Source organism: Ranitomeya variabilis, chromosome 1 (genome assembly GCF_051348905.1).
Source record: "Ranitomeya variabilis isolate aRanVar5 chromosome 1, aRanVar5.hap1, whole genome shotgun sequence".
Lineage (NCBI taxonomy): Eukaryota > Metazoa > Chordata > Amphibia > Anura > Dendrobatidae > Ranitomeya > Ranitomeya variabilis.
Genome location: NC_135232.1, coordinates 413,390,082 through 413,410,187, shown reverse-complemented (window position 1 = coordinate 413,410,187; position 20,106 = coordinate 413,390,082).

Sequence of the window (20,106 nt, the reverse complement as noted above, 5' to 3'; positions counted from 1 at the left end):
GGGTATCCGAGTTCCACCAACGTCTGGTGGTCCTTGGTAGTGCTTTCAGCACAGGTACCTCCTGCTTAGTAACCGGGTTCCAGTAACGTCAGCTGGTCCTCGGTAGTTCCATTGGCTCTTGGACCTTCGGGTAGCCATCCGAGTTCCAGTTCCATCAGCTGGTTCTCGGCATTTTCTCAGCCTTCTTGTACCTTCTGCTACATTTCCAAGTTCAAGAGACTAAACACAATGACCCAGAAGACCACCCCTAAGATGACGACGACACCAGAGACGACAACCACCGTGATGACGACGACCCTGGAGACGATGACCCCGAAGACCACCCCGATGACGACGACCCCGGAGACGACGACCCTGAAGACCACCCCGATGACGACGACCCCGGAGACGACGACCCTGGAGACGACGACGACCTGGAAGACCGAGAAGCAGAAGAACAAGAGGCTGCAGAACAAAGAGCAGAAGGACATTAAGCATAACACAAAATATCAGAGCAAAAAATATTATGTAAATTATAAGCAGAAGAAGACTAAGCAGTGTATGGGGGTGAGTCCGTTCCTCCTCGTGGTGCCCCTGGATAAAGCCTGATGCTGCAGGCCAAACTGAACGCGGACAAATGTAACTGTTTTGTGACAGGCAGAACGGAAGGTGTAATCTTCAAACTTTTATAGATAACAACTACGGGAATGCCTGTCACAAATAAGAATATGATGAAGAAGTTGAATATGATGAAGATAATAGTAAAATAAAAAGAATATGAACAATGTAACCCAAAAAATAATAGGTAGAAGATGAAGAAGAAGATGAATAAGGTGAAGAAGTTGATGTCAAAGAAGCTGATGATGAGGATAATTAAGAAGAAAGCGTGGGAGAAGTAAAAAAGAAGGTGAAGGGCGTGGAAGTAGTGAAACATCAATATCTGACATAAAAAAAAAAAAAAAAACATAGTCAAATTCTTTCTAACGCCGAACTTCATAAAAAAAAATAAAAAATCCTGCTATTCTATTACATTGGGCTAAACCTCTGTCCCTTTAATATCTCCGCCACGTCCCCCAATACATCCTACAATATTCTTAGTTGTTTTCCTTCATGTAGAATGAACCTACAAGTGTATAAAGGGTTTATTTTAATTCCGATATTTTCGTCCCATTGACTTGCATTGGGATCGGGTATCGGTATCGGATTGGATTCCGATACTGTGACGGTATCGGCCGATACTTTCCGATACCGATACTTTCCGATATCGGAAAGTATCGCTCAACACTAATGACCAGTCTATTATGTGTATGTGTGAGCTAACATAAACTGCCAGGGGGTGGGCTTACTGTTGGCTGGGGATTTATCAGGCTGCCAATTTAGCTTACAAATACTGAGGTAAAAATACTGACCAAATAACATGTGAACGAGGTCTAATACAGGAGGAGATGACATACAGATATATACTATATACAGAAGGAGATGACACACAGGTATATACTATTTACAGGGGAGATGACACACAGGTATATACTATATACAGGAGGAGATGACACACAGATATATACTATATACAGGAGAGATGACACACAGGTATATACTATATAGAGGAGGAGATGACATACAGATACATACTACATACAGGAGGAGATGACATACAGGTATATACTATATACAGGAGGAGAGGACACACAGGTATATACTATATACAGGAGCAGATTACCTACAGGTATATAGTATATACAGGAGGAGATGACATACAGGTATATGCTATGTATAGGAGGAGATGACATACAGGTATATACTATATACAGGAGGAGATGACACACAGATATATACTATATATAGGTGAGATGACACACAGGTATATACTATATACAGGAGGAGATTACATACAGGTATATACTATATATAGGAGGAGATGACATACAGGTATATACTATATACAGGGGAGATGACACACAGCAGGTATATACTATATACAGGGGAGATGACATACAGGTATATACTATATACAGGAGATGACATACAGGTGTATACTATATATAAGGGAGATGACAAACATGTATATACTGAGGTGAAAATGAGAGGTGTGAGGTGAAAATGAAAAGGTGTGAGTGCAAAATGAGAGGAGTGAGGGAAAATAGTGGAGTGATCGGAAAATGACAGATGTGAGGTCGAAATGACAAGTGTTAGGGGGGAATGAGAGGAGTGAGGGGGAAAATAAGAGGAGTGAGGGGGAAAATGAGAGGTGTGAGGGAGAAAATGAGAGATGTGAGGGGGAAAATGAAAGATGTGATGGGGAAAATGAGAGGCGTGATGGGAAAATAAGAGAAGTGAGGTGCTATAACTAACCACAGATATTTACTATGCCCAGGCAACGCCGGGCTCTTCAGCTAGTATATATATATAATAGATGTTAACATTTTTATTTTGTTTACAGATTGTTGACTAGGAGACCAGCCTAGATTGGAAACATTATACAAAATCTGGCTGAGATTAATTGATTATTTACATTCGAGTATATAAAAATAACTGCAATGTTGCCCCTAAAAAGTAGGATGAGGGTCATGCACGTGCCATGCCAGACTCATGCTAGTACAATGCGATTTGTCGCACCTAGCATTCGTTTGATATCCATATGACATGCGATTGACATGTGTTTGATGAGGAGAAAGGGTTTGCAGAGCGCAAAGGTGTTGCGTTCTTGTAAGCAGTTATTTATTTTCCATACCTTTATGTGTGCACATTGTGTCTAGCTAATCAGGGTGAAAGAAACATCCACAATGTCCTGACCATTGGCTTGATTCATTGGCTGCTGAAATCACATGTCCATGTTTATATAAAGAGTGGACATCTTGTTTTAATGCCATTCTGACACTGTAACATCACAGAGAGGCTGATCCTGATGCTGACACTGTAAGTGAGTCACCCATCAGAGCCGTGGGGTACTTGGTACTGGGTCCGGTCGCAATTAAAGGGGTGGTCACGGTGGCAGCGACCCGGTTTGTGGTCCTGGGCCCCAAGTAAAAGGGATGGTCTTTAAAGGGGTTGTGGAGATAAGGAAAGTTCGTGACGCCACCTGTGGTTCTCAATCAGAGGTGACCAACGCTGCTTAAAGGGGTCCTCTGGGGGCGATGGTGCTGCAGCAAAGATGGTGTCGCTTCCCACAGGTGAAGCAGTGTCCCGAGGGCTCCCGGTGTATTTGACAGGGATGGGGAATGCCACAAATAATTGGAGGACATAGGGTTGCAGTCTTTACCTGCTTTACTGAGATGGTATTCAGCCTCAGTCCAGAGTACTGGTAACAGGTGTAGCTGGAGTCCAGGCAGCCTGAAGACAGGTGGAAATCCCCTTGACAGGTCAGTTTGGGAGCCTTCCACTTTGCGCTGGTCTGTGGTTCCTTGCTGCCTGTAGCTCTCTAACAAGGCCCTCTTTCTTCCCTGTCCAGGGAAAGTACCTGCACAGTAGGCAACTTGAGCCGTCTTTTTTGGGTCTCTGTTCATGGTGACTCTGAAATCTGATTGCTGCTGTAACTCAGGTATTATGTTGGCAAGTCCCTTTTAGTTTCCTGCCCTCCGGTTCTACCGTGGGGCTTGCAGTCCCCCTCAGCCTCGGGCTCTCGGTACTCAGTTTCTGCGCTCTGCTTAGAGAGGCCCAGTAGCAGTCTTTCTTTAGCTCCTAAGTACCTCTGTGCTCCTTCACTGTCTGCTACCAACTGTCAACTGTTTTTCTGCCTAACAACTGCCTGGCAACTGACTCATCCTCCTGACCAGAGAGAGCATCTCCCCTCAAGTCGGGTGTAGAGCTCCCCCTTCTGGCCTGGAGTCAGAATGTGTTGCATGTAAGGTTACCTGCCAAAGAGACCCCTCCTGTCTCCAGGCATGGCATTACCCTCCCGAGAGGAAGGCAGTACCACTGTGGTACCTGAACTCCTGGGGTGCCACATTCCCCCCTCCCCCCGTTAAATCCAGTACTCCAGGACTCAGAAAAGGAAACATAAACAACAGGTTACAAAGGTGTAAAACATTTTGAAATGCATAAAACAGGTTTAAACTTATTCTTCCCTTACGGGAGGCATTTTTGGCTTCAACATTGCAAGCATATTTACAAAAGTATAACTGGTCTTATAACAGAATATCCTTGTTCATTAGCAACAGTACAGATCCATCATAAACCCTCAATGCAGGCTTGGGAGGGCTACAAGGCATATCCAGACCTGGTATTCCCCACACCAGATGGTTTTAGCTTCAGGTCTGTGAAGTAACAAGGCTCTACCCACGCCGGCAATGTGGGCAGAACCAAGGTGCACCTTGAGGGTGCCAACTATGTACAATAATAGTTTTTGGGCAATTCACTGTCCATTACCCTATTGTCCATTTTAAACCTGCAACAAGCATAAGCAAACATTTTTAAAACGGATAACAACAATTATTGACAGCAGTCCCTGTATTGGGCTGGGATCTGACCTCTGGTACTACGGATAGATCTGCCTAGTTCCTGGTCTAACATGTCTGCTGTTGTGAACCCACTAGTGTCTGTGCTACTTGTAGGCCTGCATCGTATTGGTAAAGTTGGTAAACATCTGCGACTTCTTAGATTTACCATGGGTCTGACAGACTCATCAATAGCAGAGGGTGGATTCTCTTGTTCCACTGCTTGGGTGACATTTGCTGCTTGAACCCGCAGGTGTAAAGTCTCTTCTGTCTCAGGATGGTCTTGAATCACATTTTGTTTTGGTATTTCCAGCGGGGGAAAAGTAAAGACAGATATCGCTATGGCCTGATGTACTTGAGTCCAAGACTGGGGAAAATCTCCAAGAACAGTATGGATCCTCTTTTCTTCTTCTACCATTGGTTGAGTAGTACTTGGATCTTTTTCTTTGTCTCTCAATTTGTCAGGGCATACTTTGAGATGATCTCTAAATACTGCAGTTGTTGTTTCTCCCCTATCTTTGCTGATTAGACATACTTTAGTATTGTCAAAGTTTGACGATAAGATAGTACATGGTTCTGCTTCCCACTGATAATCAGGTTTGTGCATTCTCCTTTTTCACTTTAACACTTGTTCACCTGGTGACATGGGAATTGCAGGGGCACGTTGGTTATAGTCTCGCTCTTGTTTTTGTCTTGCCTGAGACAAGCTTCTTTCTACACACTCTTGTACTTGGTGGTATTTCTCTTGTCCCACAGTATCCCAATCTGTATCTGGTGAGGTTGTTTCTGGGGTTAGAACTCCATATCTAGATCAACAGGCAATTTGCTTGATCTTCCTCTCATCAGGTATGCTGGAGTACAGTTGGTAGAATTCACTGGGATGTGATTGTTCAAATCTACCAAATCAGGCAACTTCTCTGGCCACAAGTTTCTTTCCTGTAAAGGCAAGGTCTTCAATAAGTCAATCACTACTTGGTTCATCTTTTCACACATTCCGCTGGTTTGTGGGTAGTACGGTGTTGTTCTGATCTTTTTGCATCCGTACAGGTTGCAGAATTCTTGAAACACTTCTGCTTCAAAGGCTGGGCCTTGATCAGTGAGTACCTTCTCTGGGTATCCGTGTGGTCGGCAACATTGTTGCTGGAAGGCTTTGGCTGCTGTCCTTGCTCTCTGGTCCTTGACAGGTACGACTGGAGTAATCTGTCAATCCGAGACACAGGACAGTGACCCAGAAGTCCATCTGGTCAAGGAGCTGCTGATGTAAGCCGATTTGCACCCTAGTCCAGATGCTCCACAAGAGACTCAATAGCTGTGGAAAGAGAAAGGCAAACTGGAGTAAAGGTCCACAATTGTCCACAATGGTCAGAGCATAGACATAGCCTGACTGACTTGGAGTTAGCTTCACGTGGTCTAAAGCTACCAGTTCAAGTGGCTGTCTGGTGACTATGGGCTGTAGGGGAGCCCTCTGGCTGTCACGGTCCTTTCTGCACAGGTTGCATTGGCCACACTCTCGGCACCACTTTTGGCTTTTCTCATGCCAATCCAGTAAAACCTTCCACGAAGCAGAATCTCTAACTTCTTCCATCCGAAGTGTCTTGCTCCATCGTGGTATGCTTCCAGAACCATTGGCGCATCTTGTCTTGGGACGACTATCTGCCAGACCAGCTTGTGAGTGTGTGGGTCAATATTCCTCTGACACCGCTTACCATCGTACATAAACAGTTTGCCTTTCTCTTTCCACAGCTATTGAGTCTTTTGTGGAGCATCTGGACTAGGGTGCGAATTGTCTTGCATCAGCAGCTCCTTGAACAGATGGACTGCTGGGTCACTGTCCTGTGTCTCGGCCCATCCATGATGAGGCATGATGAGGTTCAGCGTAGCTTCATGCTTGTCCCTACGCCTGTTCCTCACATATGGGGAATACTGAGTCACCCACGGGAGATGGAAAGCTGGTAACTCTATTTCTTCGAGTTCTTCCGAATCTTTTTCCATCTCTGGTAAGTTAGGCATCCTTGACAGCGCATCAGCATTGGCATTCTTGTGCCTTGCCCAGTACTTGATGGTGAATTCATAATGGGACAATCGGGCCATCCATAGCTGCTCCCAGTCCCACGTTGCTGGCGTCTGTGTAAAGCACGAACGGTTGGTCATATTCTGGGTAGGCCAGTACCTCATCTCCCGTGAGAGCCAACTTCAACTGAGCGATGGATCCCTCCAGTCTGTTGTTCCAGTCAAATGGGGTGTTCTTTCCCCTGGTTTTCTTAGATTGGCCCACTAACAGGTCTTGTAGTGGTGCGGATATCTTGGTAAAGTCTTTAATAAATCTTTTGTAGTAGCCTACCAACCCGAGGAACTGTCGGACTTCATGGATGTTGCTGGGCTTCGGACAGTCTCTGATCACGGTGACCTTGTAAGGGTCTGGTGCCACTCCTTCGGTGCTTACCACATGGCTCAGGTACTGCACTTTAGCCTTTAACAGATGTCATTTGGATGGTTTTACCTTCAAGCCAAAGTTGGACAGAGTTTCATACACTTCAGCCAGGTGCTTCAGGTGGTCCTCATACGTCTTGGAGAAGACAATGACGTCATCCAGGTACAACAAGACAGTTTCGAAGTTCTTGTGTCCGAGACAGCACTCCATCATTCTCTGAAATTTCCCTGGGGCGTTGCACAGTCCAAACGGCATGCAATTAAATTCTGCTAGACCCATTGGTGTTGTGAAGGTCATCTACTCCTTGTCCGTCTCTGCTACGGGAAACTGGACATCTCACATTCAAATAGTTTGCAAAATGTATTGTGATATAGGTGCCTGATACAAAGGCCACAAAAAATTCTTCTGTTCCTAGTGTCATACAGTAGAGGACCTAAGTTTCAAACAGTTTGTAGCATTTAGTGTGTTATAGAGGCCTGATCCAGAGGCCATAAAAAAATTATTCTGTTCCTAGTGAAATACAGAAGGGGACATCTCACATTCAAATGGTTTGTAAATCTAATGTGTGTTATAGAGGCCTCATCCAGAGGCCACAAATAAATTTCTCTGTTCCTAGTGTCAAACTGTAGGGGACCTGAGTTTCAAATAGTTTGTAGCATCTACTGTGTTATAGAGGCCTGATCCAGAGGCCACAAATAAATTCTTCAATTCCTAGTGTCATACAGTATGAAACATGACTTTAAAATAGTTTGTAGCATCTGATGTGTTATAGAGGCCTGATCCAGAGGCCACACAAAATTCTTCATTCCCTAGTGTCATACAGTAAGGGACCTGACTTTCAATTAGTTTGTAACATCTAAAAAATATGTTTAGAATTGAGAGTCCTCAGTGGTTGATACCTTTTAATGGCTAACTGAAAAGATGGTAACAAATTGTTAGCCATTAAAAGGTATCAACCACTGAGGACTCTCAATTCTAAACATTTTTCTATCTACTGGCTAACACGGTACCAAGAATATACACTCACCGGCCACTTTATTAGGTACACCATGCTAGTAACGGGTTGGACCCCCTTTTGCCTTCAGAACTGCCTCAATTCTTCGTGGCATAGATTCAACAAGGTGCTGGAAGCATTCCTCAGAGATTTTGGTCCATATTGACATGATGGCATCACACAGTTGCCGCAGATTTGTCGGCTGCACATCCCAAAGATGCTCCATACAAGGCAGGATGGATCCATGCTTTCATGTTGTTTACGCCAAATTCTGACCCTACCATCCGAATGTCGCAGCAGAAATCGAGACTCATCAGACCAAGCAACGTTTTTCCAATCTTCTACTGTCCAATTTCGATGAGCTTGTACAAATTGTAGCCTCAGTTTCCTGTTCTTAGCTGAAAGGAGTGGTACCCGGTGTGGTCTTCTGCTGCTGTAGCCCATCTGCCTCAAAGTTCGACGCACTGTGCGTTCAGAGATGCTCTTAGGCCTACCTTGGTTGTAACGGGTGGCGATTTGAGTCACTGTTGCCTTTCTATCAGCTCGAACCAGTCTGCCCATTCTCCTCTGACCTCTGGCATCAACAAGGCATTTCCACCCACAGAACTGCGGCTCACTGGATTTTTTTTCTTTTTCGGACCATTCTCTGTAAACCCTAGAGATGGTTGTGCGTGAAAATCCCAGTAGATCAGCAGTTTCTGAAATACTCAGACCAGCCCTTCTGGCACCAACAACCATGCCACGTTCAAAGGCACTCAAATCACCTTTCTTCCCCATACTGATGCTCGGTTTGAACTGCAGGAGATTGTTTTGACCATGTCTACATGCCTAAATGCACTGAGTTGCCGCCATGTGATTGGCTGATTAGAAATTAAGTGTTAACAAGAAGTTGGACAGGTGTACCTAATAAAGTGGCCGGTGAGTGTATATCTTTCCTGTTTGTAACATCTAGTGTGTTATAGAGGCTTGATCCAGAGGCCACACAAAATTGTGTCACACAGTAAGGGACCTGACTTTTAATAAGTTTGTAGCATTTAGTGTGTTATAGAGGACTGATCCTGAGATCACAAAGAATTATTCTCTTCCTAGTGTCATACAGGGACCACACACATTTATATATCTTGTAGCATCTAATGTGTAGCACTAATTATTTAAATACACAAATTCCTTTTTTAGACATTGCTTTAATAGGTGATTCCATTAAAAATTGAGTCCTTATCACATTGTTCAGAAAAGAAAATATTGGCATTTCATTTATGCTGTCATCGTCATCATCTTCCCACCCTGTTCACACTATCAAGGCCATTCCATATGGGGAATTCAATTAAGCAAAACGCATATGTTCCAATCAGAAATTGTTCCCTCAGGAAAGTCAAATAATAAAAAAAACGCTTGCAAGCTAGGAGTTATAATAACTCTAACTTCAAACGTGCTTTTAAAAATCTGCTAACCAGCCTAGAACCGTGTTTACAAACAAAAGAACTTCTTCTATGGATTCAGACTCTATTTTAACCTTCTCAACACCATTTAGTCCTCAATATAATAAAATAATATCTATTATCAAAAATATTTACCTATCGTTAATCAAGATTAAGGCCATGTGCACACGTTCAGTATTTTTCGCGTTTTTTTCGCTATAAAAATGTGATAAAAACGCGAAAAAAACGCAAAAAAAGCTTACATATGCCTACCATTATTTTCAATGTATTCCGCATATCTTGTGCAAATGTTGCAATTTTTTCCGCGAAAAAATCGCATCGCGGAAAAAAAGCAGCATGTTCATTAAATTTGCGGAATTGCGGGGATTCCGCACAACTAGGAATGCATTGATCTGCTTACTTTCCACATGTGGCTATGCCCACCATGCGGGAAGTAAGCAGATCATGTGCGGTTGGTACCCAGGGTGGAGGAGAGGAGACTCTCCGTCACGGACTGGGCACCGTATAATTGGTAAAAAAAAGAATTAAAATAAAAAATAGTCATATACTCACCTTCAATGGCCCCCGCAGTCTTCCCACCTCTCAGGTGCACGCTGCCACTTCCGTTCCTATAGCTCGTGTGTGTGAAGGACCTGCGATGACGTCGCGGTCACATGACCGTGATGACGTCACGGTCACGTGACCGCGACGTCATCGAAGGTCCTGCACACACCATCTATAGGAACGGATGCGGCTGAGGAGATCGGCTGTCTGCAGAAGGTGAGTATAACCATTTTTTTTTTTTTTTTTATTATTTTTAACATTCTATCTTTTACTATTGATGCTGCATAGGCTGCATCTATAGTAAAAAGTTGGTCACACTTGTCAAACACTATGTGTGACCAACCTGTCAATCAATTTTCCAAGCGATGCTACAGATCGCTTGGAAAACTTTAGCATTCTGCAAGCTAATGCAGCTTCTTGCAAAATGCTAAAAAAAACGCGAAAAAAACCAGGAAAAAAACGCAAAAAGAAACATGCGGATTTCTTGCAGAAAATTTCCGGTTTTCTTCAGGAAATTTCTGCAAGAAATCCTGAAGTGTGTACATACCCTTAAAATTGCGTCAGATTACCAGTTCAGGTTGTAGATATGTGGCCAAAAGAGGTTTTAGTTTGGATTATGCCTTATCTCCTAGTGTGATTAAGCAAACATCAGGATCTAAAAGCTGGCTTTCAGTGTCTGGTAGTGTTGAGCGATACCGTCCGATACTTGAAAGTATCGGTATCGGAAAGTATCGGCCGATACCGGCAAAGTATCGGATCTCGCCTATACCGATACCCGATACCAATACAAGTCAATGGGACTCAAGTATTGGAAGGTATCCCTGATGGTTCCCAGGGTCTGAAGGAGAGGAAACTCTCCTTCAGGCCCTGGGATCCATATTACTGTGTAAAATAACGAATTAAAATAAAAAATATTGATATACTCACCTCTCCGACGCAGCCTGGACCTTACCGCTGTGAACCGGCAGCCTTCTTTGCTTAAAATGAGCGCGTTCAATACCTTCCATGACGTCACGGCTTCTGATTGGTCGCGTGCCGCTCATGTGACCGCCACGCGACCAATCAGAAGCCGTGACGTCATCCCTCAGGTCCTAAATTCCTAGAAGGGAATTTAGGACCTGAGGGATGACGTCGCGGCTTGTGATTGGTTGCGTGGCGGTCACATGAGCGGCACGCGACCAATCAGAAGCCGTGACGTCATGGAAGGTGCTGAAGGCTGCCGGTTACCAGCGGTGATGTCCAGGGGCCTCCGGAGAGGTGAGTATATCAATATTTTTTATTTTAATTCTTTATTTTACACAGTAATATGGATCCCAGGGCCTGAAGGAGAGTTTCCTCTCCTTCAGACCCTGGGAGCCATACACTGGGAACTTCCGATTCTGATTCTCGATACCACAAAAGTATCGGATCTCTGTATCGGAATTCCGATACCGCAAGTATCAGCCGATACCCGATACTTGCGGTATCGGAATGCTCAACACTAGTGTCTGGTTTTTACAAATGTTTAGGCACCATGTGCAATGTTTGTGTTTATGCTGCAAACAAAACTAAATCTATTCAGTTTTCAAATGGTCAAACATATGATATCATTTCATTCATGAAATGCAACACACAGTATGTTTGTTTGCAGCATCTAGTTTGTTACATAGGCCTGATCCAGAGGCCAGAAAAAATTCTTCTGTTCCTAGTTTCATACAGTAGGGGACCTGACTTTCAAATAGTTTGCAGCATCTAGTTTGTTACATAGGCCTGATACAGAGGCAACAAAACATTCTGCTCCTCGCATCATACAGTAGGGGACATCTCACATTCAAATAGTTTGTAGCATCTAGTGTGTTATAGAGGCCTAATACAGAGGCCACAAAATAGATTTCTGATGCTAGTGTCATACAACAGGGGACCTCTGAGTTTCAAATAATTTGTAGCATCTAGTGTGTTATAGAGACCTGATTCAAATGCCACAAAAATTCTTCTGTTCCTAGTGTCATACAGTAGGGACATCTTACATTCAAACAGTTTGCAGCATCTTTTTTGTTACAGAGAACTGATCCAGAGGCCACAAAAATTATTCTGTTCCTAGTGTCATACAGTAGGCAACATCTGACATTCAAATAGTTTGAGGCATCTAGTGTGTTATAGAGGCCTGATCCAGAGGCCGCCAAAAATTCTTCTGTTCCTAGTGTCGTACAGTAGGGGACATCTGACTTTCAAATAGTTTGTAAGCATAACGCCCAAACCCATAACCCCAACAGGGGAGTGGGCAACACTCCATATACCTATAATATCATATCAGGAACACAGATAAATACTACTGTGGTCCAAGAAGTGCCACAAAAATAGATTAAAACAAACTACTCTTTATTTATAAATAATTTAAAATACAAAAAAACATGACATATACAAATACAAAGATGCCTCATAAAACAACCTATTGCAGTCAGCTGGAGCAGGGTACTATTTTGAATCCCGCAACAAAGAGCACACTAAGAGTGTAACAAGTTACCGCACATATCAAGTCATACACAATGCCTTAAATGCTGCCACTGCATAATATTGCATAAATTCCCAATTGAATTTAGTGTGGGACTAATAGACTTGTCGGTAAACTGAGGGTTAGGCTATAATTAACACCGCATCCTAAATGCCTGCCACCCGTACCATCTGCCATGACATTATAAGCGGTGCGCCCCGTCCCCCACACATATTACCTGCTCCGTGCCTCCCGTTGAACGTGCTCAGCCCAATGGCGTGCTGTGTCCGTGAACCCCGACGCGCGTTTCGCATTAAGCTTCTTCCTGGGGGTGTGAAGAAGCTTAACGCGAAGAAGAAGGAAGGAAGGAAGGAAGAAGCTTAGCACGAAATGCGCGTCGGGGTTCGCGACACAGCACGCCATTGGGCTGAGCACGTTCAACGGAAGGCACGGAGCAGGTAATATGTGTGGGGGACGGGGCGCACTGCTTATAATGTCACGGCAGATGGTACAGGTGGCAGGCATTTAGGATGCGGTGTTAATTATAGCCTAACCCTCAGTTTACCGACAAGTCTATTAGTCCCACACTAAATTCAATTGGGAATTTATGCAATATTATGCAATGGCAGCATTTAAGGCATTGTGTATGACTTGATATGTGCGGTAACTTGTTACACTCCTAGTGTGCTCCTTGTTGCGGGATTCAAAATAGTACCCTGCTCCAGCTGACCGCAATAGGTTGTTTTATGAGGCATCTTTGTATTTGTATATGTCATGTTTTTTTGTATTTTAAATTATTTATAAATAAAGAGTAGTTTGTTTTAATCTATTTTTGTGGCACTTCTTGGACCACAGTAGTATTTATCTGTGTTCCTGATATGATATTTCAAATAGTTTGTAGCATATCTTCTTTGTCACACAGGTGTCATCCATACTCAATCAATTATTTCTTCTTTGACTAATGCGATACAGCATGCCATATTTCACCTAGGAATTTAGGGTATGTGCATATGCTGCGGATTCTGCTGCGGATCCGCAGCGGATTTGACGCTGCGAATCCGCAGCAGTTTTCCCAAAGTTTACAGTACCATGCAAACCTATGGGAAAAAAAAAACGCTGTGCACATGCTGCGAAAAAATCAGCGCGGAAACGCAGCGGATTATTTTCCGCAGCATGTCAATTCTTTCTGCGGATTCCACAGCGGTTTTCAACATGCACCAATAGGAAAGTGCAGTTGAAAACCCGCAGAGGAATCCGCAGAAGAAACCGCGATAAAATCCGCAGTGAAAACCGCAGTGGTTTTGCACTGTGGATTTTCCAAATCCGCTGCGGAAAAATCCGCAGCAGAATCCGCAACATGTGCACATACCCTTACTGCTGCTGAAATTCAGCTGTTTGCAGAGTTGGTGCAGAGTTTAAAATTTTTTGTTGCTAATTCTGCGCTCCTACCACACTATCTGACCAACATGCCTGGGAAAAAGTGAGGCCGTGGTGGAAGATAAATTAGGCTTAGTGTTCAAGGTGTAAGTAGGGTAGGTGTTAGGTTAGTAAAAGCACTAGTGAACAAACAGCGTCACGTCCTATGTATAGACATCTGACAACTGCTGTTACTAGATGGGCTTTTCCACTACCTATCTTTGGCAGATGCACAGCAGCATGCCTTGTAGATGAGGCCCAGAATGAGCCTGTGCTCGAGTGGATGGCAAGCACAGCTTTAAGTGGCCTCTCCTCCTCTTTCTCCAGCTCAACATAACACCCAGTACAGTCCACAGAGGTGGCACCCAATTTCCCCTTGCTTCACCCTGCATCTCAACAGTACAACTGTACAACTGACTGTACGGAACCACAGATGGGTGAGTCGCAAGTGCTGTTCACACATTCTTTGCCATGGTCATCAGAAGTGTACTCAAAAGCTTTGCAGAGTCAAGAAGAGGAAATCTGCACTGATGTCCTAAATTGTTTTAGCTTGGATCCAGGGTAGGACAAAGTAGGGTCCGAGCAGAATCCTGACCCTCGTAATCAGACTTTAATTTCCAGGGGGAGGTGATCCTGATGAGACTCAGATATCTGAGGCTCACGGGGACTGTACTGTTCTGTCAGGACAGGAAGAGGATGATGATGATGAGGTGTTAGATCTCAGTTGGTGTGAACATAGAGGCACACAGCTGAGTAGGTCACTTGAGGAGGAAGATGAGGAGGCTATGTTGTGTTGTACGTCGCAGACATGTAGTGATGCATCTACGATGAGTATGCATCCTCAGCCACAACTGTGGCTGTGACTAGCAGCATCAATGGGTCTGCAGCTCTCAGAGGTGGCAAGATTTGCCTAGCCTGGGTCTTTTTTGACACTCTAAAGGATGAGTCAACTCAAATAATCTGCCAACTTTGCAAAAAAAATGAGTAGACGTAAAAAGTACAATAATTTGACTATTACATGTATGAACCTTCTTCCTCCTCCTCTTTTACTGTTCCAACTATTGAGACATAGGTCTTTGACAGCAGAAGCTTGGGTTCTTTACACGCTCCAGTTACGCTTACTGAGAGACAGCCATCATCTGTAACGGATCCGGACTTGCCTGCCGTTTTAGACCAATCTCAGAGAACGAGCACACCACAACTTTCTCAATCCACCTGAACATCTCCATCTGCACCTCTCTTTCGGTCCAGCAGTTTGTCCGGTTCACCATACTCTGCCCTCTCTCAGCACTGCAGCTTGCTAACAGTACCGCAGTTGTGTTAACGTAAAAGATTGTTTACTCCTATGCATAATAAAAGCTAAGAGGTTGAACTCCACTAACTCCAATCTGTCGGCCACGGAAATACTGCCTTTCTGCCTGGAAGATACAGAAGGTTTCCGAAAGCTGATGGCTGTTGCAGTTCCAGAGTACCAAATGCCCATTCTCCATTAGTTTTCTAAAAAAGCTGTGCCTGCGTTTCACCAGAATGTCGCAGACAATGTCACCAGTTCCTTGACTAAATCTATGTCTGCCAGGGTGCATTTCAACACAGATGCTTGGATGAGAAAGCAAGACCAAGGTTGTTACATCTCGCTGACTGGGCACTGGGTGACTCTGGTGGCTGTGGGGCAAGCGTTGCGCCACAAGTCTTGGAATCCCCAAGGCTTGCAGGACAAACCTCTACATTTAGCACTTCCTCCACTGCTTCTGCCTCTATCTCCTCTAGGGCCTCTACCTGTGCCCTCATCCTCTGAATTAACGAGACACATATTCCAACAGTGCAGAGTGAACTCCCACCACCTCCGTACTGTGCGGCCAGGGCTCACCACAATCAGGCAGTCTTAAAATTGATATGCCTTGGAGATTTCAGTCATGCAGCTGAAGAGTTGTGGACAGCTCTCCAGGCTGAGTTTGATCAATCTAATCACCAATGTCCAAATATTATGGCTGGCACTTCCCAATACATACTCATCAAAATTCGGTCTAACCTAGAAAACAGCCGAAACGAAGCGATCCAGAGTGGAGTAAAATAAAGCTTTATTGTAAACAATTGCTATCCAATGCATAAATGCCCAAGCACCCTTACGAAGTGGGGAACTGAATAATATATATTATTCAGTAGCAAGTAGTGCAGAGTAGTCTATATACATTCCTTATGCTGTCCGGTACATCCCTAGCTGCCTAAGCATGCATATAATACAGATGTATATAAAACCAAAGGATAATAATGATGTCTACCTGCAGCACAGCTTCCCACCTCACCCCAATGCGCGTTTCGCAAATAGCTTCTTCCGGGAACGTGACAGCATCCTGTACTGAGCGGTCACCTTTACCACTCATTACAGTAATGAATATGTGGCTCCACCCCTATGGGAGGTGGATCCACATATTCATTACTGTAATGAGCGGTACCATGTGACCACTCAATACAGGAAGAAGCTGAGGTGCCGGGGAAGCAGGGACCTGCAGGGAACGCGCAAAGAGTAGGTGAGAATAATTAGACAGCCCCTGCTCCCCCTCCCCTGCCGACCCCTGGGTATGACTCGAGTATAAGCCAAGAGGGGGACTTTCAACCCCAAAAAATGGGCTGAAAATCTCGGCTTATACCCGAGTATATATGGTATGTTTTTTTGTATGTTTCATAGCTTTCAAAGGTGGTATCATATACCAACAATTAAAATGATTCCACCTATTCCAGACCTTTCTCAGCTCAAGCCATCAAAAAATCTCATGTCCAAAGAAGTGATTGATATAATTTATTCATTCCTATCCTATTGATTTTAGTTTAGATTATTTTATTTTTAAAATTTTCAAAATACACAGTACTGGTCACAAGTTTGTGTTCACTTGTTCATTCAGTGGCTTTCTTTGTTCTTATTGGAATATGCACATTGTAGATTCAGACTAAAGGTAACGAAACCTCAAAAGCATACATATAGAAACAAACAGTAAGGAAACATGTGTGAAACAAATTGGAATATGTGTAAAATTTTAAATTACTCAAAGTAACTGTGAAGACACGGGGGATAAGCTGGTGTTCTCATTCGCTGGCCTGAGACCATATGGAAGAGGGCTCATGCCACTGAACGCCTGCTCTCCTCTTACCATGATCATAACACTACTCAGACAACACAGGGTTAGGGTAAAGCTGTTCTGTGGCAATACTTTATTAAACCACAGAACAGACTATATCATATAGAACAGTCAGAGCAAAATACTCAAGATGTTTCAATATTACAGAGTCTCACCCTTCTGCTGACTCAAATGCTTTTGAACACAAGACTGGTGTTTTACAATCTATCATTGATTCAGGGTGCATTTGAAAAATACATACCAAATTGATTAAGAGGCGTGGGCCCATCTTTCAGCTGCCATGTGCCGGCCTCAGAAATGTACTCCAGTCGAGGAGTGGAGTATATTTCTGCATTACTTTATGCCACTTTTGTGGCATAAATGATGATGAATTTGTTGTGATTCATTAAGACACACCCCATTCTGCTAATTTCCAACCACTTTCAAAAACTTAGCTGCACTAAAAGTTGCGAAAAATTAGCTCAATCTGCGAGTTAACATTTCACATTTACAACTGTTTTCCACCAGATTTCTGGTGCAAACTGTTTGAATCAACCTCTAAAGCCCTTATTCTTTTAGACTGGTGTTTTGCATGCCAGTTTGAATGAATAGGCTGGCTGGAGTACAATGCGCTTAATTCATTAACAGGTGCACATCACTTAATGAATTAAGCACATCTGTTAACTGGAGTGAGTTACTGTCATACATGTATGCAAAGTAAGAGGTAACAGGACAGCACTAGAACCGTGCTAGTTCCCCAGCATATAGCTGATAATGAACCTCTGAACAGCAGATCTCACAACAGCTATGGGTACACGGTGCTCAGCATAGGAAAAAACAGCGCTGTAGTTCAAAATGCAAACAGAGAAATAAAAGATGCGGCACTCACCCAGTTATTGCTGTGTGATACGTAGTATTTATTACTGACAAGCTTTAAAATCCATCAGGTTCCCCCCTGGACCCGTCAAAGCACTTGCAGTGCGAAACGGCCATCGTCCGTACTCCATTTACCGCACCCTCACTATGCACCTGCAGTCCTGATGGATTTTAAAGCTTGTCAGTAATAAATACTACGTATCACACAGCAATAACTGGGTGAGTGCCGCATCTTTTATTTCTCTGTTTGCATTTTGAACTACTGTCATACATGTATTCCAGTAAGGTACTGAAGTACATTTATAGAGTAAGTTATGCCATTAAAGTGGTGCAGCCTTTAATCAATTTGATAAATGTAGCCATGCCACATTCTGCCTATATTTCAGCCATGATGCCATTGCTGGCCTAGACTGGCGTGGGCATGGAAATGCCAAAAATTGCAATATATTGGAGCAACTGTCAAGTTGGACCAAAATATTGTGACTTACTGAGGTGTTTTACACCGGAAATGTGTGGCATGAATTGATACTTCATTTTTAATTGGATTAACATTATAGACCTTATTTATCAACTAATTTTCACTACAAATATGGAATTCAAGTGTTGGAAATGTTACCAAATTTTTGTGTGCATCTCTCTTTTTCTTTCTGGCAATTTCATTATAATTTACATCACAAAAGTGACTAAATGAAGACAAAAATAAACTTCAGTGTATGACTTTTGTCTGTTTCTGACTAAGTCACATGGCAGCTGAAAAATGCACCAAATTCACTGAGAGGTGAATGACTCTTAATTGATTTAATGCATCTTACTCTGCATAAAGACTGGCCTGCAAAATGCACTTTATTAGTTCGTTGTTCCTCTTTTCCACTTTCAATGATACTTGATCGTTGAGACCTGGAGTCATGAACCAGAGTAGAAGAATACCAATGATCTGATTTAAATCCTTAGACAAAATTAACTTCTCAGTCTATTACAGGCCAATTTACTTGGTGAAAAAGAATAAAGATGTTCTGTTGGGCAGTCTTGTTTAATTAATAATCTGTCAATCTTCATAAGAGAAATGTTGGGTTGTTAATAGCATACATTTTAGCTTACATAATGCTTAATCAATACTTAAACATAAGATAAGAAGCCTAGACCTGAAATCACAGAACAAGAATGTCATCAATTAGCTCTTAAAGAAGTGAGAAATATTTTATTCTAGATTAAATTTTATTCAAATTTATATTTATTTTTATTTTTTAATTCCACTAAAATTAATACAAATAACTATAAAACTTCTCTCTTGTCACGCAAATTCTATCTTTTGTCTAACTTTTTATTCTATATATTTCATACATAACAATTAGAGAAGAGAGAATCTTCTGAAATTGAAATTTTCAAAGCTTCCTGAAAATGAGCTTTCTGAATAGATTTTCTCAAGATTGCAAGTATTAAAAAAAAAGACATGTATAACACTCGGAGTTCTCAAAGAAACATATACAATCCCTGTCAAGCTCTTTAACTAATATACAGCCATAGCAATGTCAGAGCGACCTCAACATTTGTGACTTTGGCTAAATGGATGTTAACTATGAATGAGTGAATGTGCTCAGTGATGCTCGGATATCATTCAAGTATCTGGGTGCTCGGATGTGCGAGCATTAGCTGGTGCTCGATTTTAAACTAGAATCCTCGACCCGCATGTTTGGCGCCTGTTACACAGCCAATAAGCATGCAGGGATTGCCGGCCAGCCACTGTAATCTCGTAGCCATCTCGGTAATGGCATTACTGTGATTGGCTGGCTGTATGACATTATGAGTGGTTATAAAAGTACAGTCACCACCAGGATTGGCACACTCACGCCATTGCAAAGTTCAGTGATAGTTCTTATTGTCAGAAGAGATTGCTTGTCTAGGCATATGTGTGCACAGTTTAACAAATCATAATCCTGTACTGTTGATACTTGTGATGAAGCAAAACCATTATCCTAACAGGCATTGTAAGGGCTAATTTTGTGCTTTGTTATTTGCATCAGATACATTCTGCATTTAGCCTAGGGAGGGAAAGAGAGTGGCAGGAGCAGGAAGACTGGTTGAATACAGTCTCTAGGCAGAGATTAAAGCTTAGAGATTAATTACATGCTTTGCTGTACATTTCAATGTTATAGAAAAAGCATTGAAACTTTTTTTGGATTCAATTAATCTTCCATTAAGTATTACATGCTCTGTGTTTAATTTATTCAAGGACATGGGGAAGGAGCAACTATGCCTGTTGCTGGAGCACAAGAAACATACCCATTCATTACAAATAGCTTACTGTCCCACTTTGCAGGGTGGTACTGTACACCACTTCTGAAGCCAGAGTAGTGCGAACAGGTGGTCGGTGAATAGCAGATAATACTTCCAGCGTGTTTGGCAGCACCACCC